This window comes from Castor canadensis, chromosome 1 (assembly GCF_047511655.1).
Source record: "Castor canadensis chromosome 1, mCasCan1.hap1v2, whole genome shotgun sequence".
Classification (NCBI taxonomy): domain Eukaryota; kingdom Metazoa; phylum Chordata; class Mammalia; order Rodentia; family Castoridae; genus Castor; species Castor canadensis.
The window spans coordinates 174,661,041-174,682,951 of NC_133386.1; positions in this window are offsets into that span (position 1 = coordinate 174,661,041).

Below are 21,911 nucleotides of genomic sequence, written 5' to 3' on the forward strand. Positions count from 1 at the left end.
TCAGGCACTGTCCCCAACAAACATTTTGGTTTTCTGATACTTCATGTTTCCTGGAGGACTAAAGCAGACACAGTGTAAAGAACTTAGAAAAAAAGTAATAGAATATGCTTAGTACTTCTCTCAGTTGGAGAAAACATGCATCTAACCCAATGATTTTAGAACATTGAGTTTAGTGGAATACCTGCACTATACTAAGAAATTACTTGGAAGCATATACTTATTAAATCAAGTTTTGGTCTGTTGATTACTTCCTCCAACATAGAACATTTATTAAGCAACCATCATGCAAAGAGCTGCGTATGCTATCTGTCTGGGAGAATTGCATAGTCTACTGATTTGTGGAATTAGTGGAAGACTAGAGAGATATTGTTTGTATTTTAGAAGATGCTATGGTCCTCGAGCAGTCTCCTTTGAATGGAAATGGCAGCCCACAATATCATGTCATTCGGGAAAGGAAGATTATTGTTTTGTAGCAGACACCATCTCAATGGCAGTCAGTCATTCCCACCTTAGCAATTAGAGAACATTATTATTATTAGCAGGTGTTTTTTCATCATGAAGAAGAACAATAGACTACTAGTAGAAGTAAATGGGTCAAAACTCAGGACTTCAGAGTCTCAATAGAAGTTAAAATAGTATATAAGCACAGTTCTAATAGAAGAAGCACTGGGAGAAATTCAATTGATAGGAATTTTTTTATTAAGTCATCAACATGTTATTTAATCATGCTCTATGATTAAGCACTGAGACTTAAGCAAAAACTATGATTAATCAATTTGTTCACCATTTCAGTTTGCAGTGAACTTTTTAGTGTATCAGAGGCTTCTGATGAATGCATTAACAATGGGTGAATTTATAAATAAGACTGCATACATTCTTAGAATATTAATGCCATGCCTATAATAGAAGGCTAAAAATAATTGCTAGAGAACAGATGCAATGGTGAATGCATTTCTAATAAATTACTTACAGTCCATTATGGGACGATATGCCTTTGAACACTGTTTTAATCAATCACAAGACTGTGCAATGAAATTATTTGAGGAAAACTTTGACAACCATTCTTACATTTTCCTCTCCCCTCCAAGGTGAATTATATCTATGGATTAAAAAAAGTTGACTCATATAAAAGAGTCCATTTTTTGTTATGTGTAAAATGATTATTCTGAAGAAATATGTAACCTAATTGAATTGTCATTTGAAGCCTATGTCCTTTTTGCTCATGGTAAAATGATCCATTTGATAACAATAAAAGCCAATTATATGGGGTATAGATTTCAGCGAATCTATTAGAGATTTGTGTGTTTATCCCTGCAAATCCAGAAAACCATTATATATCAATTGAATTGCACTATCTAGTTTATGGACTGAAAATCTCATATGGCCCAGATTTTTACCACTAGAGATTGTCTTAAGGCTATTTTAGGGCATGAAATGGAGAATTAGGGATATATAGCATCACATTTCTATTATGCTATATACCCAAATGATTTAGCTAAGTCTTTAAACAGATGTGAATTAAAAGTAAACTGTGCCTACCTAATAGCTAGGATCTGTTTGTATTCCATATGCCTCCCATTATTCTATAGTTCCTTTTCTTTTCAGCATTCCATTATTATACAGACCCTGCTTTTTGGCCACACTTTCTTAAGAAACTGATTTCCATAAAGATAGCCATAACAAGGAGCCACAAAATACATATGGAAGTGATTTAGCCCTGAGAAGAAAAGCTGCACCTGACAGTGATAAAAACAAAACAAACAAATACCCTAAACTACAAGAACTCAGGATTAAATGCTCTCATGGGGTGTTTGAAAGAATATGTAAAGAAGTGTGGAATATTGCTTACTGTGGTAGAAAGAAGAAATGACAAAGATAGTATGTTATAGTGGATGAATATGCAAATAGACCACATAATAAAAATTGAATTTGTAATTGATAGGCTTGCTCTTATCTTAAAAATCTTAGATAGTCATCAATGCGAAGGGAATACAGTACAGTACATAAGCACATAGTTTAAAGAATAAAAGTGTCTCACCAACTCTGTTGGATTATGCTTCTCATGCTTATCTCTTATGTGTCTGATTGAAATCCTTCCAGAGTATTTTTTTTCTTTTGTCTCTGTCTCCCCACCTCCTCACACATTTGTAGTATATATGTTTTTACTTTTGTTTTCTTTCTTAAATGCTAGTAAAGTGTGCTTATTTTCTTTATCTTGGTAATTTTTGCCTGACAATATGTTGTGGAACATCCCATATCACTAAAATATGATTTTCCTCATATTTTATATTTGCACAAGGCATCTCTGCCATTGATATAGTTAGTTATTCTTCCTGCACTGATAAACCTTTTGATTTCTTTATTACATAGGATTTTAAATCAGTATTTTCTACTTGTCTCTTGAAGGATATGTTGACTTTTTCTTTTTTTTTTTTTTTTTTGCTTTTTTTTCAGGGGTGACTATTTTTTATTTTAGAATGGGGAAGACCTTTCTAAGCCAAAACCCAGAAAAGCCTGATACCTTTCATTGCATAAAATTAGTGTGGTCTGGACAACAAAGGCCTATAGAAATAGATTTATATTGTATAATTACAAAAACAAATCACAATTCTCTATAAATAGTTATAAGCTAACAACTGTTTTCCTTTACTTCATTTGTCTTTATCATTCAAATTTTATTAATTAATTGATTTACTACATTTGCTAATTTTAATAATCTTATGATTTTTATATTTTATGCAATACCCCAAACAGGGATACATGTAGAGTAAGTGTGATATAGAATGAAAGCCGCTGAAGTCAAATAAAAATATAGAACCTAGATGTGATGCCATTAAATCACAACTGTTATTCACAACTTTGTTATTTTGGTTAAAAGCATTTCTAAAATACATGCAGTTGCTCAAAGAGACATTTTCTTATAAGTCAAAAGTCCCAGATAAGTTACACTATAGCTCAGTTTGCCTCAAGTATATATTTCTAAACAAAGAACTACACACAGGAGTTAACTTCTGAAGCAACATGCCAATTTGGATAGTAGCCACGTGGATAAAGACAGAGAAGAAGGCGTGAGAAAAGAAGTTGAATGATGGGGCAAATACCCCATGTGTGTTCACAATTTCTCCTTTGTAAAAAGAATTGTAATGATATCCACATTTGGTTTTTATTGTGGGAAGTTTGTGAGACAGAATAAGAAAGGAGCTCATTTATTAAATTATCAGATGGCCATTGTGTGTTAGTTCATGTTCCAGTCAAGTAATTATTTCAGTGACTGTAGTGCATATATGTGTGTGTGTGGGTCTCCCATTTCTTAATAATAGAAAACATACTACCTACATTATTCTGAAACTTTCTAGCTTTCAATTACCATGTTCTGAAAGGGTGTTTTTCTCTTCTTTTCTGTTTCAGTTTTACCATTAGCTGGACCTAGATGTTTCATGAATTACATTTGATATTATAAGCAATATTACAATGAAAAGATACTCAACATTGATATCCACTAAATAAATAAAAATAAAAACAATAATATGAAACTACTTTATATTCACTAATATACCTGTTTTAAAAAGACCATTACAAATTTCAAGGAGAATATGAAAACAAATTGAAACCTTCATGAACTGCTGAAGGGAATATAAAAATAGTGCAACCAAAAGTTTAATTTAGGAAATAAAGGCAAGATGGTGTCAGAGTGGCACAGCACACCATTCTTTCTCATGTAATACTCCCATTAAGAGTATTTTCTCATCTACTCCTTGAAAAGCTGCTGAGAAAATGAGTGCTGGTACAAAAGTAGCTTTGACTACAGTTGTGGAATGTGCTGGTAACTGAGAAAAGCAGATCCACAGACCACAGGCAAGGTAGCCCTAGGGCAGAAAATATTCAAACAGATGGAGACTAAACAACACATTGCTAAAAGACCAGTGAAATAAGAGAAGACCAAAGAAATAAGAGAAGAAATCAAAAAGTTCCTAGAATCTAATGAAAATGAAAATACAACCTACCAGAATCTGTGGGACTCAACAAGAGCTGTGCTAAGGGAAAAGTTTATAGTGCATACCTTAAAAACAGAAAGACCTCTCAAATAAACAACCTAGTGATGCATCTTAAGCTCCTAGAAAAGCAAGAACAAACCAAACACAAAAGCAGAAAATGGAGAGAAATAATAAAGATCAGGGAGATAAATTATATCAAAACCAAAAATATATACAAAGAATCAATGAAACAAAAAGTTGTTTCTTTGAAAAGATTAACAAGATCAATAAACCCTTAGCCAACATGACAAAATGGAAGAGGAAGAAAATCCAAGTTAATAAAATCAGAGGTGAAAAAGGAGACATAACCACAAATACTAATGAAATCCAGAGAATCATTTGAAAACTTATATTCAAGTAAATTGAAAAATCTAGACGAAACAGATAAATTCCTAGATGCGTATAAACCAAAGTTGGACCAAGAAGATAATAAACACCTAAAACTCTTTTGCAATCAATGAAATTGAAGCAGTAATAATGAGCCTCCCTACAAAGAAGAACTAAGGATCTGATGGATTTACAGGTGAGTTTTACCAAACCTTTAAAGAAGAACTAACCATACTACTCTGCAAACTTTTCCAGGAAATAGAAAGTACAGGAACACTATATACTACCAAAGTTATTCTGTGAAGGCAGAATTACACTCATTCCAAAACCCAATAAAGATGCAACCAAAAAAGAGAATTATAGACCAAGGTCTTTAATGAATATAGATGTATAGAATTCTCAATAAAATGCTGGCAAACAGAATTCAACAACAAATCAAAAAGAGCATACACCATGACTAAGTTGTCTTCATTCCAGGGATTCAAGGATGGTTCAACATTAGTAAATCCGAAAATGTAATATGTGATATAAACAGAAGCAAGGACAAAAACCACATACTCTTTCAATAGATGCAGAAAATGCCTTTGACAAAAGTCAACACCCTTTCATGACAAAAGCTCTAAAGAAACCATGCATAGAAACAATGTTCCTCAACATAATAAAGGCTAAATATGACAAACCTAGAGCCAACTTCATACTAAATGGAGAACAACAGAAACCATTCACATTAAAGTCAGGAATGAGACAGAGATGTCTGCTTTCTCCACTTCTATTCAATATAGTTTTGGAATTCCTAGTCAGAGCAATAAGACAAGAGCAAGAAATAAAAGGAATTCGAATAGGGAGTGAAGAAGTCATTTTATCCCTATTTGCAGATGACATGATCCTACACCTAAAAAACCCTAAAATCTTTACCAAAAACTGTTAGAAATCATAACTCTTTCCACAAAGTAGAAGGATGCAATTTTACATGCCAAGATTAGTAGACATCCTATATATCAACAACAGACTGAGAAAGAAACTAGGGAGATAATCCCATTTATAATAGCCTCAAAAACAATAAAGTACCTTTAAATAAATTTAACAAAAGAAAACAAATGAAATGAAAACTATAAACCACTGAAGAGAAAAATCCAAGAAGACATCAGAGGATGGAAAGACCTTCCATGCTTGTGGATGTCAGAATTGACATTGTGAAAATGGCCAAATTACTAAAACCAATCTACGTGTTCAATGCAATCCCAATCAAAATTCTCATGAGAGTCTGCACAGAAATAGAAAAATCAATCTTAAAATACATATGGAAACACAAAAGATCTCGAATTGCCAAAGCAATTCTCAACAAAAATTCCAATGCTAGAGATATCACAATACCTGACTTCAAACTATACTACAGAGCCATAATAAAAAAAAACAGCTTGGTATTGGCACAAAAACAGATAGGAAGATCAATGGATCAAAACAGCTCACTCTAAGAATCCCTGGTGTCTTGAACCTTGGCATTAGGATGGAAACAAAGCCTAGTAGTTTCCAGCACAGGAAAGGACTGTCCCTGGAGCTGACAACAGATTGAGTTTATAGGGTAGTGGGAGAAGAAGAAGCTAAAAGTTTAGTGGGGAATGTGTGAGTCTGGAGATACAGGGCCTAGACTTCAGAAGCACTCATGGAGATTATATTAATATCTCTAAATTCTCAGTCCCTACACTGGAAAATCACACCCAAACAGACACAATTCAAGAGTCACCTCTCAAACTGTACTTTGGTTTTCGTTGTTTTGCTCTTTTATCCATTTGTTTTTACCAATTATTTTTTATATATCCAATTAGGATAATGTGCTATCTCATTTTTATTTCTTTACTTCTGACTTTCCTCTCTTCCTTATCTCTGCAGTCTCTATATGAACCACGACAGCTGCCTTTCAATATTCAATCTTAAACCATATCTTCTCCCTCTCTTCTATCACCCGTTCTCATTTATACTTTCTTTTCATGTATAATTAGAACTTCTCTCTCTCTCTCACATGCACACACAAACACACACACATTTTGCCTCTATCACACTCTCTCTATACATAATCTTTCATTGTTACCTACATTTTAATTAGGTAATTAAAGTATTATTCAGTCAAGGAAGCAAATTCTGACAAGAATTATCTGTACAGGCTGGTAAAGTGACTCATCATCTTTTCTAATGATCTCACTAACCACGATTTCTGCCATGTGGAGCTCCATCTCATTATCCAGGAAAATGGAAGTGCCCTTGTCCTGGCTGCTTGTTGATCACCAAGCAAAGAGACATCTGCACTCTTGTTACAGTTAAATAGAATTTCTTTTCACAGTCCAACTGGTTTTCTTATTCACTATCTTGGTTCCATTTCATCCTGAGAACCTCTCATATTCTTGGGACTAAAAAAGGATAAAACCAAAAGAGGAGAGAAGTAAATATTAGATAGCCACAATGTCCAACTTTCTTAATCATTAGATATATAAACATTAGGTACTTTCATGCAGCCACTTGAGGTAAAAATTCTGCTATAACAAAGATAAAACAATTCACTCAATATTCTCAAAATTAATATATCAAAAGTTTAATTTTCAGAACCTCCAATATTTTCCTTCTATATTTTCATGAATAACAGTTTCTATTTCTCTTTTCTTTTCTTAACTATTGAATGACCTTTGAACTAGAAGGTAAGAAACAAAGACTTCAGTACCAACCCTTGCAATGATTGGGTGAGGCAGGAGAGTAGATGTTTCTGGACTAGAATTCTTCTTCTTAAAATTGATGGAGCTGGCCCAGGTAATGTCTAGAATCTGTAGCTTCATGATCACATGGCACCATATTAGGTTCACTTTCATAAAACTGAGGGCAAATTCGAGGTAAATTCTCTTGTTTAGGATATTGAATCAGAAAAAAAGAACCTTGTTTTATGTAGAATGGAATTATAAAAGTGAATAATAATAATCTTAAAAATTTCTATCCCATTTGCTGAGAAAGTTTGGTCCTTCTCTATGCAAATTTGCACATGAGCAGCTAAGTGGTGCTGAAATTCAGTCTTCCCATGAGTTGATCACACCTGCCATGCACAGTACCAGGTTATTCAGGCTTAGCTCAAGTCCAAGTTAGTTCTCACACACACATTCTATTTTCAAGAATACAATTGGTTCCTTGAATTGACCTTCCCAATCCCAACATACCTAAATGAGCAAGGGATTATGAATATTATGGGGAGCTTTTCTTTTCCTCAAAGCTTGCTCTGAATTAAAAATTTTATTGAACGAGAGCAGTGAGGCAATGCCATACTGAGACCACTGGGATGAAGGGAAGGAAGCACTAAGCAAGCAAGGATTATGAGGGTAGCAATAAACAAACCTGTACCACTTAGTTGGAAGAGCAGTGTTTAGTGTCTCCAGCTTATTCCACTGTCTTTGTTATTCCAATTAATTACATTTATAGTCGAACACCTCCTATGGGTTATGTACTGTCTTTGACTCTGAGGATAAAAATAAGAACCATATGGTCACAGATCCTGTATTCTATCTTTAACAGTCTTCTAAGCTGAGTTGAGGTTTCATAAAGATAAGTAATTCCAAACTGACTTATTTTTATCAATTATTGCCAAAATATAAATCCAGACACTTTAAGGCCTCTTACAATCTTGTTCCCGTTTACTTTTTTGCTTCCTCTTCTTTGCCTGCTCTTCTAAAAACTGTGCAAACTTTTCTGTCTGACATCATTCAATACATAATACTGTCTTGGATTCCATTGCCTTAATATGTTATTCCTCTTTCCCATGACATCTTCACTGACTCCTTTCATTTACTTGGCTCCTACAGGATTGTCAAATACCAAGTGAGGTATCAAATACTTCAGGAGACTTGTCCCAAGACCCGAGATGGATGGTAACTCTTTTTATCATAGGAGACAGTTATATAGCTACTATAAGGAAATAGTATCTATCAACCTTTCTAGACCATAAAATTCCTTAAGTAAACCAGCTTATTCTCAGGCCAGTAGGTGCTAAAATGAAGTTTCTTGATGAAATAAATTATTGAAGGATCCCTAAGAGGTAGGCAATGATATTATTCTTTTCATTGAAAAGCTGAAGAAACATTAATAAATTACCCCCCTAATCCTTGGCTCAGTAGGGAAAACAGAGATTTCTGATTAAATCATATGCTCTTTTCCACTGGAATGAAATGCTTCTTCATTTTATGCTGATTCAAGAAGATTACAGGTGGGGAGGATTTTAGAACTACAAACTCCAAAGGGAAGAAGGGAGGTGAATTTTGTAATTCATAATGGTTCACCAAAATGTAGTATGATCTCCAGAGAAAAACAAGACAGAGGATAAACTTACTTTATTTTATTATTAAAAATTGGTGGATTTTCCTGAAAATGTGAGATTGTTCCTGGTTATTACTTTATCTTTTGCTTAAAGTCCTATAAAGTTCTTCTTTATACCCCTCTTTTTAAAACTTAAGCCATCTTTAGACACAGCAAAATTTGGGCAGAACCATTTAACATTTTCAAACTTAAAAATAAATGTTGGGTTGTTCATGTTTATTCATTTAAAACAATTTTCAGTAAGTTTTATCTAAGATATGTTCAAGTTATTAAATAGAAAGATCATAGGCAACACAGAATTGGCATATGTGTTTCATAAAACAGTTTACCAAATCTTCTTTATAAAAGTGTCAAGCACAAAGTTAGAATGATGAACCACATAGATTTAACAGGTGTTATATGAAATTTCACCCCTAAATATTTCAGCATTATTTCCTAAATCAAGGGTATTATCTAATGTAATTCCAGTGTTTCTAATGAAATTTAAGAAAACTAAAAATAAATCCCATATTTTCTCTAACAGTCAGTTCATTTCAAATTTCCTGACTTGCATAAATATTCTATAATTATTTTTTTAATTTTAGATTTTTCTTAAAGTTTAGTAAAGCCATGTGATTCACATATTTCTATAGCCTATTTTAATCCAGAGAACTTCTACATCCTTTTACTTGCTTACTTTTCATGACATTGAATGTTCTAATAGTTTGGGTCAGTTGTCTTGCCAAGTGGGCCCAAATTTTGTTTTGCTTCTTTCCTTATGATGTCATTTAACTTGTTATTTTCTGTATTTCTCATACAACTTGGACCTAAAGACTTTCCAGGGGATGCTGTGTACTTCATGTCACACTACACAAGGGAGAACATGGCATCTGTGGGTCCCACTAATAGTGGCATTGGATTTGGCTATTTAAGGTTGTTGTTAACAGATATCTTTCTTGTAAAAAATCACTATTCTCTTTGACTCTAGCAAGCAATATTTATGGAGTAACACTTTAGCAAATGAAAATTATGAAGCTTCTCTCCAAAAAATTCACCTAATGCTTATACCAGTAGTTCAATATCTATGTTGTTATCAGTTGTTACTCTGGAGTTTGAAAAGGGTGATTTTACTAATTCTATCATTTCTTTCATATTTATTAGGCATATTTAATCTGTGGAAAAGATATCTCAAAACCAATGATGGACTATAGATTCTTATTAAAAAGGCAGAAAAAAAATGCTCAGATCTCTTTTAAGGATTAATTTCACAGTAAAACATTGACCTGATAGTTACCTCTGTATGTGGTAAATACAGTATTTTTAAAGTCTAGATAGACTTAAAGGTAGATACTTTTCATCTACAAATGTACAAAATGTACAAAAGAAGGAGAATGAGGGCATTTTGGATCAATAATCCAGAATTATTGGACTCAAAGTATAGGTCTGCCACTTACAGGGTATGGGACCTGGAATAGTTTATGTACACTATCTTAGCTTCATTATTCATTTATTTATATCTATTCATTAGTATGGAGTAAATGTTATTATGTGAGGTTATGGTTAGAATTCCATGTGAAACCTCAACACTTTTAGGTTACTGAATTTCCTTTTTTAAATATATATATTTCTTGTGCTGGGGATTGCATTGTGATACTTACAAAAGTTCTTACAATATATCATACTTGAATTCATGCCCTCCATGATTCTCCTTTATTCTTCTTTTCCCCATTCCTGGAATAGTTTCAACAAGTCTTGTTTTCCATTTACATGCATGAGTACATAGTATTTCCACTATAATCACACTCCTACATTTTTCCTGATATACTCTCCCCTCCCACCGGTACCAGCCCCAGATAGAAAGTATTCTGTCCTCCTTTTCTCTAATTTTAAGAAAAGACATTTTTGTTCATTGAAGATAGCTATAGATTGATTTAGCTGGTCACGTTTCCATGCATATGTATATAACCCAAATTGGTTCATCTCTATTTTTCTCCTTCCTACCTGAATCCCCTTCTTATGGTGATTTTAACGGTTTTAAAATTCAATACTCATTCTTCTAAAGGAAGTATATCAACTACATTCACTTTCTTTCCTTACTTCTTTTTTTCCCCTTCCCTTACAGAGTTTTCTAGAAGCTTCTTCTTCTTCTTCTTCTTCTTCTTCTTCTTCTTCTTCTTCTTCTTCTTCTTCTAACTTTTTAAATTTCTTAGCTTTATTTTTTAATGTGGTAAATATTGGTGGAAATAGCCCACAAAAACAAAACCTTTATTGGATTCTCAATAATTTTAAAGAGTGTAATGAAATCCTAAAACCAAAATGTTTGAGATACACAGTTGGAGAAGGTCAGTAGTCATTGAACCTTGACACCCAGAGCGTTGGACCCAAGAGTGACACTTTGCACTATTCCAGAGTTATCTCTGGCCATGGGTATGGCTTTGTTGTTTTAGCTTGAGAAGAATCTCAGTTCTATTTGATGATGCCATGGCACTTAACCCTGAAACAGAGATCCTCAGTCTTGGCATTATGATTTCCTAAAATTGCACAAAAAAAATCTGTAATGGTATAATGCCACGTTTTTTAAGGAAAAAATTTCCTAGTCTCACAGGGCTTACTGACCATTCCAGGTCAAGAATCACAGCTCTAACTGGAGAGCTAGTCATTGCTACTGTCTCTACCTTCACTCAGCACCCTGAACGTGTGCCACTGAGGAGGAGGAGGGGCAATTCTGAACTCTTGGTCACCTAGTCTCTATCAAAATTCATCTGACATGGTTCCATGAGTTTTTTTTAATTATTGTGCTGGGTAGAGATACATTGTAGCATTTACAAAAGTTCTTACAATGTATCAAATATTTACACTTGAATTCACCCCCTCCACTGCAATCCTTCATTCACCCTCCCCTGATTCCTGGAATCTTTTCAACAAGTATCATTTTTGCATTTACATTTCTTATTCATTTTGTTGGTACTACAACTTTCTTGTTGAATTCACTTGAGACAAGTCATGTTCATATCAAAAGTGAAATCACCAGCTGGTATGTCCTGATCATTTGTAAATGTTATAAATACTAATAAATTTATTATTGAAGGACATCTTAGCTGACAATAAGAGAAAAAAATCCCTCTTTTTACCAAACTCTCAATTAATCAATTTTATATTTACATAATAATTCTAACTATAAAGGTCAAACTGTCAGGAAAGAGTTATAGAACATCTGATGAAGATAATACTAATAACTTCACTTTGGCCAATTAAAAAAATTTTATAATCTAAACATTTTTTCCCTGGTAATAAGATAAGATAAAATAGATTCATTCTCAGTTGAACTTTGTGAATATACTTTGTTATGTGCCAGTGTGAAATGTTGTGGCCAGTGTCGAGGGTCCTTTGCCTTCACTGGTCAGAGAACTGGCTAGTCAGCTGATTGACTTTTGAGCCAAAGCAGGTACACAAAGTAAGATCTATTAGAAAGAAAGGAAAGATTACAGCTAGAGCAGTGCAGCGGAGCCCAGAAACTGGTGTCTCCCTGCTCAGATGAAGGCTGGAGCTTTTTATGGATGCTTTAACTCTGGGTTAGGGTATCAGTAAGATGTGCGGATTTGCACACGTGGGCTCTCTTGAATGAACTGGTTTGTTTGCCCCTTATTGGTGGGGGAGGGAATAACATTTTTTTATCAGCCTCGAGGCAGATTTATGAGACCCTGTATCTCCTCCTCAAGGTGCAGGAATGCAGATTTATATCTCCTTCTCAGGGTGCAGGGATCATAGTGCTGTCCATGGTGGATGGGATTTCACTCATCTGTCCTTTAAGTGACCAGACCCAAAATTTGGTCAGTTTTTCTTCAGTGAATGAAATGTACCTGCCTCCCACTTTTATATGTCACAATTCTGAGTGAATTATTATTAAGTGACAAACAGGCTGCTACTATGTTATATGTGAATAGACAAATATCTAATGCTTTTGTTTGTTCCCCTTGTTGCAATGAATAAATATTTTGTGAATGGAGTGTTCCAACCATCACACATTACAAATTTCTAGTACCACATGACCAAATCCCTTTTTTTCCCTTGTCACTCACATGAAAATAGCCTAGAATTTCCACCATCCCCACTGCTTTCAGACATTCTGAGGTTTGAACTCAGGGTCTTACACGTTTCTATGCAAGCTCTTTACCACTTGAACCCTGTCTCCACTAATTTTTTCCTTTTTTTAATTGTGTTATTATTCATATGTGCATACAAGGCTTGGGTCATTTCTCCCCCTTGCCCCCAACCCCTCCCTTACCACACACTCCGCCCTCTCCCTCTCCCCTCACCCCCTCAATACCAGCAGAAACTATTTTGCCCTTATCTTTAATTTTGTTGAAGAGAGAGTATAAGCAACAATAGGAAAGAACAAGTGTTTTTGCTGATTAAGATAAGGATAGCTATACAGGGAGTTGACTTACATTAATTTCCTGTGCATGTGTGTTACCTTCTAGGTTAATTCTTTTTGATATAATCTTTTCTCTAGTTCCTGGTCCCCTTTTCCTATTGGCCTCAGTTGCTTTTAAGGTATCCGCTTTAGTTTCTCTGCGTTAAGGGCAACAGATGCTAGCTAATTTTTTAGGTGTCTTACCTATCCTCACCCCTCCCTTGGGTGCTCTCGCTTTTGTCATGTGCTCAAAGTCCAATCCCCTTGTTGTGTTTGCCCTTGATCTACTGTCCACATATGATGGAGAACGTATGATTTTTGGTCTTTTGGGCCAGGCTAACCTCACTCAGAATGATGTTCTCCAGTTCCATCCATTTACCAGCAAATGATAGCATTTCATTCTTCTTCATGGTTGCATAAAATTCCATTGTGTATAGATACCACATTTTCTTAATCCATTAGTCAGTGGTTGGGCATCTTGGCTGTTTCCATAACTTGGCTATTGTGAATAGTGCCACAATAAACATGGGTGTGCAGGTGCCTCTGGAGTAACCTGTGTCACAGTCTTTTGGGTATATCCCCAAGAGTGGTATTGCTGGATCATATGGTAGATCAATGTGTGGCTTCATATCTGGGTCCTCTGTTCTGTTCCACTGGTCTTCATGTCTGTTTTTGTGCCAGTACCATACTGTTTTTATCGTTATTGCTTTGTAATATAGTTTGAAGTCAGGAATCGTGATACCTCCAGCATTGTTCTTTTGACTGAGTATTGCTTTGGCTATTCGTGGCCTCTTGTTTCCATATAAATTTAATGGTAGATTTTTCAATCTCTTTAATGAATGTCATTGGAATTTTGATGGGAATTGCATTAAAGATGTAGATTACTTTTGGGAGTATAGACATTTTTCTATGTTGATTCTACCAGTCCATGAGCATGGGAGATCTCTCCACTTTCTATAGTCTTCCTCAATCTCTTTCTTCAGAAGTTTATAGTTTTCCTTGTAGAGGTCATTAAAATCTTTTGTTAGGTTTACACCTAGGTGTTTGATTTTTTTTGAGGCTATTGTAAATGGAATTGTTTTCATACATTCTTTTTCAGTTTGACATTATTAGTGTATAAAAATGCTAATGATTTTTCTATGTTGATTTTATATCCTGCTACCTTGTTGTAGCTATTGATGATGTCTAGAAGCTTCAGAGTAGAGTTTTTTGGGTCTTTAAGGTATAGGATCATGTCGTATGCAAATAGGGATATTTTGACAGTTTCTTTACCTATTTGAATTCCTTTTACTCCTTCTTCTTGCCTAATTGCTCTGGCTAGGAATTCCAGTACTATGTTGAATAGGAGTGGAGATAGTGGGCATCCTTGTCTGGTTCCTGATTTTAGAGGGAATGGTTTCAGTTTTTCTGCATTAAGTAGAATGCTCGCTGTAGGTTTGTCATGTATAGCTTTTATAATGTTGAGGTACTTTCCTTCTAGTCCTAGTTTTCTTAGAGCTTTTATCATGAAATGATGTTGGAGCTTATCAAAGGCTTTTTCTGCATCTATTGAGATGATCAAGTGGCTTTTGTCTTTACTTCTGTTAATGTGGTTTATTACATTTATTGATTTTCTTATGGTGAACCACCCCTGCATTGCTGGGATGAAGCCTACTTGGTCGTGGTGAATAATCTTTTTGATGTGTTGTTGAATTAGGTTTGCCATTATTTTGTTGAGGATTTTTGCATCCATGTTCATTAAGGAGATTGGCCTACAGTTCTCCTGTTTGGACGTGTCTTTGCCTGGTTTTGGGATAAGTGTAATACTGGCTTCATGAAATGTGTTAGGCAGTTCTCCTTCCCTTTCTATTTCCTGGAACAGTTTAAGGAGGGTTGGTATCAGTTCTTCTTTAAAGGTCTGATAGAATTCAGCAGAGAATCCATCAGGTCCTGGACTTTTCTTTTTGGGGAGACTCTTGAATGCTGCTTCAATTTCATTTTGTGTTATTAATCTATTCAGGTGATTGATTTCCTCTTGGTTCAGTTTTGGATGATCATATGTATCTAGAAATCTGTCCATTTCCTTAAGATTTTCAAATTTATTTTAATATAGATTCTCAAAGTAGTCTCTGATGATTTCCTGGACTTCCATGGTGTTTGTTGTTATCGCCCCTTTTGCATTCCCGATTCTGCTAATTTTCATATTTTCTGTTCTCATTTTAGTCCGGTTTGCCAGGGGTCTATTGATCTTGTTTATTTTTTCAAAGAACCAACTTTTTGTTTCATTAATTCTTTGTATTTTTTTTTGGTTTCTATTTCATTGATTACTGCTCTTATTTTTATTATTTCTCTTATTTTTCTCCTTGTATTTGCTTTGGGATTTGCTTGTTCTTGTTTTTCTAGGGGTTTGAGATGTATCATTAGGTCATTGAATTGGGATCTTTCAGTCTTTCTAATATATGCACTCATGGCTATAAACTTTCCTCTCAGGACTGCCTTTGATGTGTCCCATAGGTTCTGGTAGGTTGTGTTTTCATTTTCATTGACTTCCAGGAACTTTTTTAATTTCCTCTTTTATTTCATCAATGATCCATTGTTCATTAAGTAATGAGTTATGTAGTTTCCAGCTGTTTGCATGTTTTTTGTCTTTACTTTTGTTGTTGAGTTCTACTTTTACTGCATTGTGATCAGATAGTATGCACGGTATAATTTCTATTTTCTTATATTTGTTGAGCCTTGCTTTGTGCACTAGGATATGATCTATTTTGGAGAAGGTTCCATGGGCTGCTGAGAAGAATGTATACTGTGTAGAAGTTGGATGAAATGTTCTGTAGACATCAAGTAGGCCCATTTAATCTATTGTATATTTTTGATCTTGGATTTCTTTATTGATTTTTTGTTTGGATGACCTATCTATTGATGATAATGGAGTGTTAGAGTCTCCCACAACCACTGTGTTGGCATTAATTTGTGCTTTTAGGTCTTTCATGGTATTTTTGATGAAATTGGGTGCATTAACATTGGGTGCATACAGGTTGATGATTATTATTTCCTTTTGGTGTATTTCCCCTTTTATTAGTATGGAATGTCCGTCTTTATCTCATTTGATCAATGTAGGTTTGAAGTCTACTTTGTCAGAGATAAGTATTGCTATTCCTGTCTGTTTTCGGGGCCATTGGCTTGGTAAATCTTCCAGCTTTTTATCTTAAGCCTATGCTTATTTCTGTCGGTGAGATGGGTCTCCTGTAAGCAACAAATTGTTGGATCTTCCTTTTTAATCCATTTCATCAAGGGTGCCTTTTGATGGGTGAATTAATTCCATTAACATTAACTGTTAGTACTGATAGGTATGTGGTGATTCCTGTCATTTAGTTGTCTTAGTTGTTTGAAGGTTGGTTTTGTTTACCTAAATTTAGGTTACTCTCTACTATCTTGCTTTTTCTTTTCCTGTAGTTTGGTGCTGCCTGTCTTTTCATGGTTATGTTGGCTTTCACTTTCTGTGTGCAGAATCCTTGAAGAATCTTTTGTAGTGGTGGCTTTGTGGTCACATATTGTTTTAGATTCTGCTTATCATGGAAGACTTTTATTGTTCCATCTATTTTGAGTGATAGTTTTGCTGGGTAGAGTATCCTGGGTTGAAGTTATTTTCATTCAGTGCCTGGATTTTCTCACTCCATGCTCTTCTTGCTTTTAATGTTTCTATTGAGAAGTCTGCTGTGATTTTGATTGGTTTACCTTTGTATGTTACTTTTTTTTTTAACTCTCTTACAGCCTTCAATATTCTTTCCCTAGTTTCTGAACTTGTTGTTTTAATGATGCTATGTTGTGGGGTAGTTCTATTTTGATCTGGTCTGTTTGGTGTCCTGGAGGCCTCTTGCATCTGTATGGGAATATCTTTTTCTAGATTTAGGAAATTTTCCGTTATTATTTTGTTGAATATATTATGCATTCCCTTCACTTGCACCTCTTCTCTTTCTTCAATGCCCATGATTCTCAAGTTTGGTCTTTTGATGGAGTCGGTGAGTTCTTGCATTTTCTTTTCACAGGTCTTGAGTTTTTTAATTAATAGTTCTTTGGTTTTTTCTTTTAATTACAATTTCATCTTGAAGTTCTGAGATTCTGTCTTCTATTTTTTCTATTCTGCTGGATTGGCCTTCCATTTTGTTTTTCAGTTCTGTTTTGTTCTTTTTTCTGAGGTTTTCCATATCCTGGCAGTTTTCCTCTTTAATGTTGTCTATTTTTGTCCTGAGTGCATTTATCTGTTTATTCATCATGTTCTCTCTTTCACTTTGGTGTTTATACAGTGCTTGTATGGTCTCCTTTATTTCTTCTTTTGCTTTTTCATATTCTCTATTTTTTTGTCTTAGAATTTCTTGAGTGTCTCCTGTATATTTTGATTGACCATATCCAGTATCATCTTTATAGAATACTCTAGAGTACCTGTAGTATGTCTTCTTTTAAATTATTCTTGTGGGTGTCATTGGGTTCTTTGGCATAGTTTATCTTCATTTTGTTGGAGTCTGGATCTGAGTTTCTGTTCTCTTCATTCCCCTCTGGCTCCTGTACTAATTTTTTGCTGTGGGGAAACTGGTTTCCCTGTTTTTTCTGTCTTCCTGTCATTTTCCGTGGTGTTGTTACTGTCCCTATACTGTGTGCAATTAAGTATTTTCTAGCTTGTAATAATAACAATGGTAGTATTTAGAATGGAAGGGTGAGAGGAAATGGAAAGCAAGAAGTTAAAGAAAAGGGAAAAACAAATAGACCGACAAGTAGGAGAAAACAAAACAAGGAATCAAACAAGAAAGTTTCAAAGGTATAAACAGGGAGCGTTAGTGTACTAATCGACAGTAAGCTGAACAGGCATTAGAGAGACAGAGAGAGGATTGAAAATAAAAAATAAAAAAAAAGGTAAGAATAAAATAAAAAATAAGTAAGTGAAAGAAATATATATATATATAAAATAAAACAAAATGAAAAATAGATAAAAAGAAAACTCCAAGTTCAAATGCAGTGAAGTTTCAGTCTTAATAATTTTGATGTCCATCTCAGTCTCCAATCCTCAAGATGGTGCCTCAGATGTTGTTCTGTAGTTGTCTCAACAAAGGGGATCCATAAAGTAGAACAAAACTGTACACACAGAAAAATAAACCCCACAAAATGTCCCAAGTTCAAAAGCAATATAGTTTCAGTAAGTTTTTCAGCATGCAGGTGTAGTTCAGTTGTTTTCTTATAAAAGGTAGGGAGAGAGAAAAAAAAGTCTGGAGACAGTTCTGTGAATGGTGTCTGCGGCTGTGGCTTGCCTGCCCACTGCTGTCAGCCTGCTGTTGCTGGAGGCGTTATTTATGCAGATCTCTGGGGTGAGCTTAACACTCACCTGGCCCCACAGGCTTTGTTTACTCAGAGTTCTCCTGTGCACAAGCCTCTGCTACAAGCTTTCCCTTTTCCAAGTACACTGGGGGAGGTGGTACTGCTCCTGCTTTCTCATGCCTGTGTGTTTGTTTACAGCTCATGTGGGAAGTGGGTCTTCCCCCCTCTCCTGTGGCGTTTTCCTCCCTGTGCCACTCTCACAAGCTTTCCCACTCCTGGTTGCTGGGCGCACGCCCCTGCTTCCGCCAGAGCCTCTCCGCCCACCTGGCTTGTTTATTTACAGTCCCAGGAAGGATTCCCTTCCCCCAATCTTCAGTGCTCAGTGTGTCCCACCCTCTATCCAGCGTGTCTTTATTGTTCTTATTGCTTATTACTCAGTTTCTCTTTTTTCCCCAGGTGGAGGTCAGTCTGTCCAAGGGGCTATGCTGCTCTGGCCCAGGGTTGTCTGTGGGAGTACCACAGTACCACTAAGCTCACCTTGTCTGCGTCTTCCCAAGCCATCTGTGCACCGGCGACTGGCGGCCCGGGGGCCCTCCTTGTTTCTCCATTTAATGTGAATTGGAGATTCTCTGCGCCAGTTGGAGGTGTGGAGGGGTCAAAGTTTTGCCTCTTCTCTGGGGTTTTGCCTGCAAGGTGTGTCTCCAGCGTCTCTCCAAGATTTCACTATTGGAGGCAAGCTTTCTGCTTCCTCCCTCTACCCACCATCTTGGAATCCATTTTTTTCTTTGTGCTCTTTTTCAGATTGGGTCCTGTGTTTTTGTTCAGGCTGATCTTGGACCACCATACTCTTATTGGTGCCTCCTGTGTAGCTTGGATACAGGCATATATAAACATGCCTAGTTTGTTTGTTGAGGCCTACATGCAGCATGAGTAGGGTTCAAGTGAAGACAGACTGTTCTTGTCAACCTGCAAATACATGAGAATGAAGTTCAAATGATAAATAAGCCTCTGTATGGGCATCAATCTTTGGTTAGAAAGCAGGTCTCATTTAGGAATTATCAGAAGAAGTTGATCTTCACTGAGAAATCCTGTTGCTGCCAAGGAACATGGAAATTTGGGAAATAACAAGTACCTATATAGCACAGTGGCTTGGTGTACTGACTGAGGAAAGGTGACTAGTTCTATTCATTGTATGCACTTGCAGAAATTCCTTAAACTCTCTGCACATTAGTTTCCTGATCTTTACTTTGTAGGTAAAACAGCACTCCCTGAGGAGCTGACTGTGTGGATCAAATGGGCTCCTGTGTCTCAGGTCATTCATCGTATGTTACATAATGCTAAACTGATCTTTGGAGAAATTTTTACAGGTGATTAGTATATGCAACATGCTCAATAAATGTTAGAGATTATGTCTTAGTAAGCAATTGTTCTGATGTCTAACATAAATAGAGCCTATCATATAAATTGTTTATCTGAGAGTGGTCCCAAGATCAGAATGTATCTTTTTCCTATATTTACTACACTATTTTCTTTAAAGAATGTTCTACATGCCAGGTGAGTTTGCCATTTTAGGTAAACTTTTCACTGTAGTGTTCTTTCCTCTCTACTCATTGCACAGTGTTCTGATATTTTCTATTCCTTGTCATGACTTCTCAGTCCCATTCAGACAGAGTGTTATCAGAGATCCCACATTCAGGGTGACAGGATTTGGGTTTGTTAATGAAGACAATTTCCAAGTAATTTTGTAAAGATTTCTCAGTGTTTACACTTGAAAAGGAATACTCAGTTCTGATATTAACTAATGTCCAATTGAGTATATGGCAAGAAAAATGTTACAATTGTTCTGTTATTTGGGTTAAAGAAAGTCTTTGTTTTTATGGGTGGCACATGCCTGAATTCCTCTTGCCTTGTGTTTTTATTTCATGTCACCTAGATCACCTAGGCATCACCTGATGCCTGAATTTTCTCTACGCTGCAGTTGATATACAAATACAATGATTTTTTCCAATACAAAGTAATTTCAGAGCATTATTAATATTTTTTCCAATTATTTCAAACACTATATAAAAGAAGATTATTGTGGGATGTCTAAATACCAATCATTTTAACTGGAAGAAAAAAGATGAAGTGGTTGGCTGAATGTGCAAACCTTTACAATCTGTAAGAAAAAATGGAGCATCTTCAGTGTTATTGATTTCTTCAAATCTCCTCTGTTTCAAAAAAAGCAAATTTAGTCTCTTGGTATTACTATCCATAAAAAAATTGGATGTGAAAATGAGTTAAGTATAAGACAGTGAGAAATCATGGTGTTATATGTCCTCAAATCTATAATTTTTAATGCCTAAATTATGATGTAATATTTAGGCTTTTAGTATTTTTTAATTAAACAAAATAATGGCTTTCATTATGACATTTTAATACATGTATACAATGTATTTCAGTCATATTCATACTTCATCACACTTTCTTGTCCCTCTTCCATGGTCCTACTGGATCCCTTCAAAATAGCCCCCATTTTAAATTCATGTCTTTTGTTCATTTAGGTCTAGATTCCATGAACGAGAAAAAACATATTATTTTTACCTTTCTGAGTCTTGCTTATTTTGCTTCATATGATTATATGCAATTCTATCCATTTTCATACAAATGATACTTTTTAAGACTGAATAAATTATATATATATATATATATATATAATACACACACACACACACACACACACACACACACACACAGAGAACATTTTCATTATTCATCCATTGATGGTGACATAAGTTGGCTATTGTGAATAGTGCCACAATGAACATGGGTGCAGGTATCTCTATTGTATGCTAACTTTGATTCCATTAGGTATATGCACCAGAGAGGATCTTATGGAAGTTCTATTTGTAGTTTCTTCAGGTACCTCCTTACTGTTCTCTATAGTGGCTGCACTAATTTATATTCCTATGAACATGGTGTAAGTGTTCCTTTACATTAGGATCCTCTCCAGTATTTATTTTTTGTTTACTTGATGATAGCCATTTTGAGTGGGGTGAGATCGAATCTCAATGCTTTTTAATGATTAAGAGTGCTGAATTTTTTTTCATGTATTTACTGGCCATTTGTACTTTTCCTTTTGAAAACTGTTTAACTAATTCGCCTAATTATTCATTACAATCTTTATTCTGTTGACATTTTTGGAGTCCTTTATATATTGTGGATATTAATCCCAAATCAGATGAACAGCTGGCAAAAATTTTCTCCCATTCTTAGGCTTTCTCTTTTATTCTACTAATTGTTTCCTTTGCTGTGCAGAAGCTTTTTAATTAGACATAGTCCTATTTGTAAGTTCTTGCTCATATTTCCTCAGCTAATGGAATCTAAAAAATCCTTGACTATGCCTCTATCCTGTGGTGTTTCTCCTGTTTTCCTGTAGTAGTTTCAATGTTTTGGCCCATCTGTTTTGAATTGATTTTTGTAAAGTGTGATAAGGAGAGTTCCAATTTCATTCTTATACAAATATATATCCAGTTCTCCCAGCA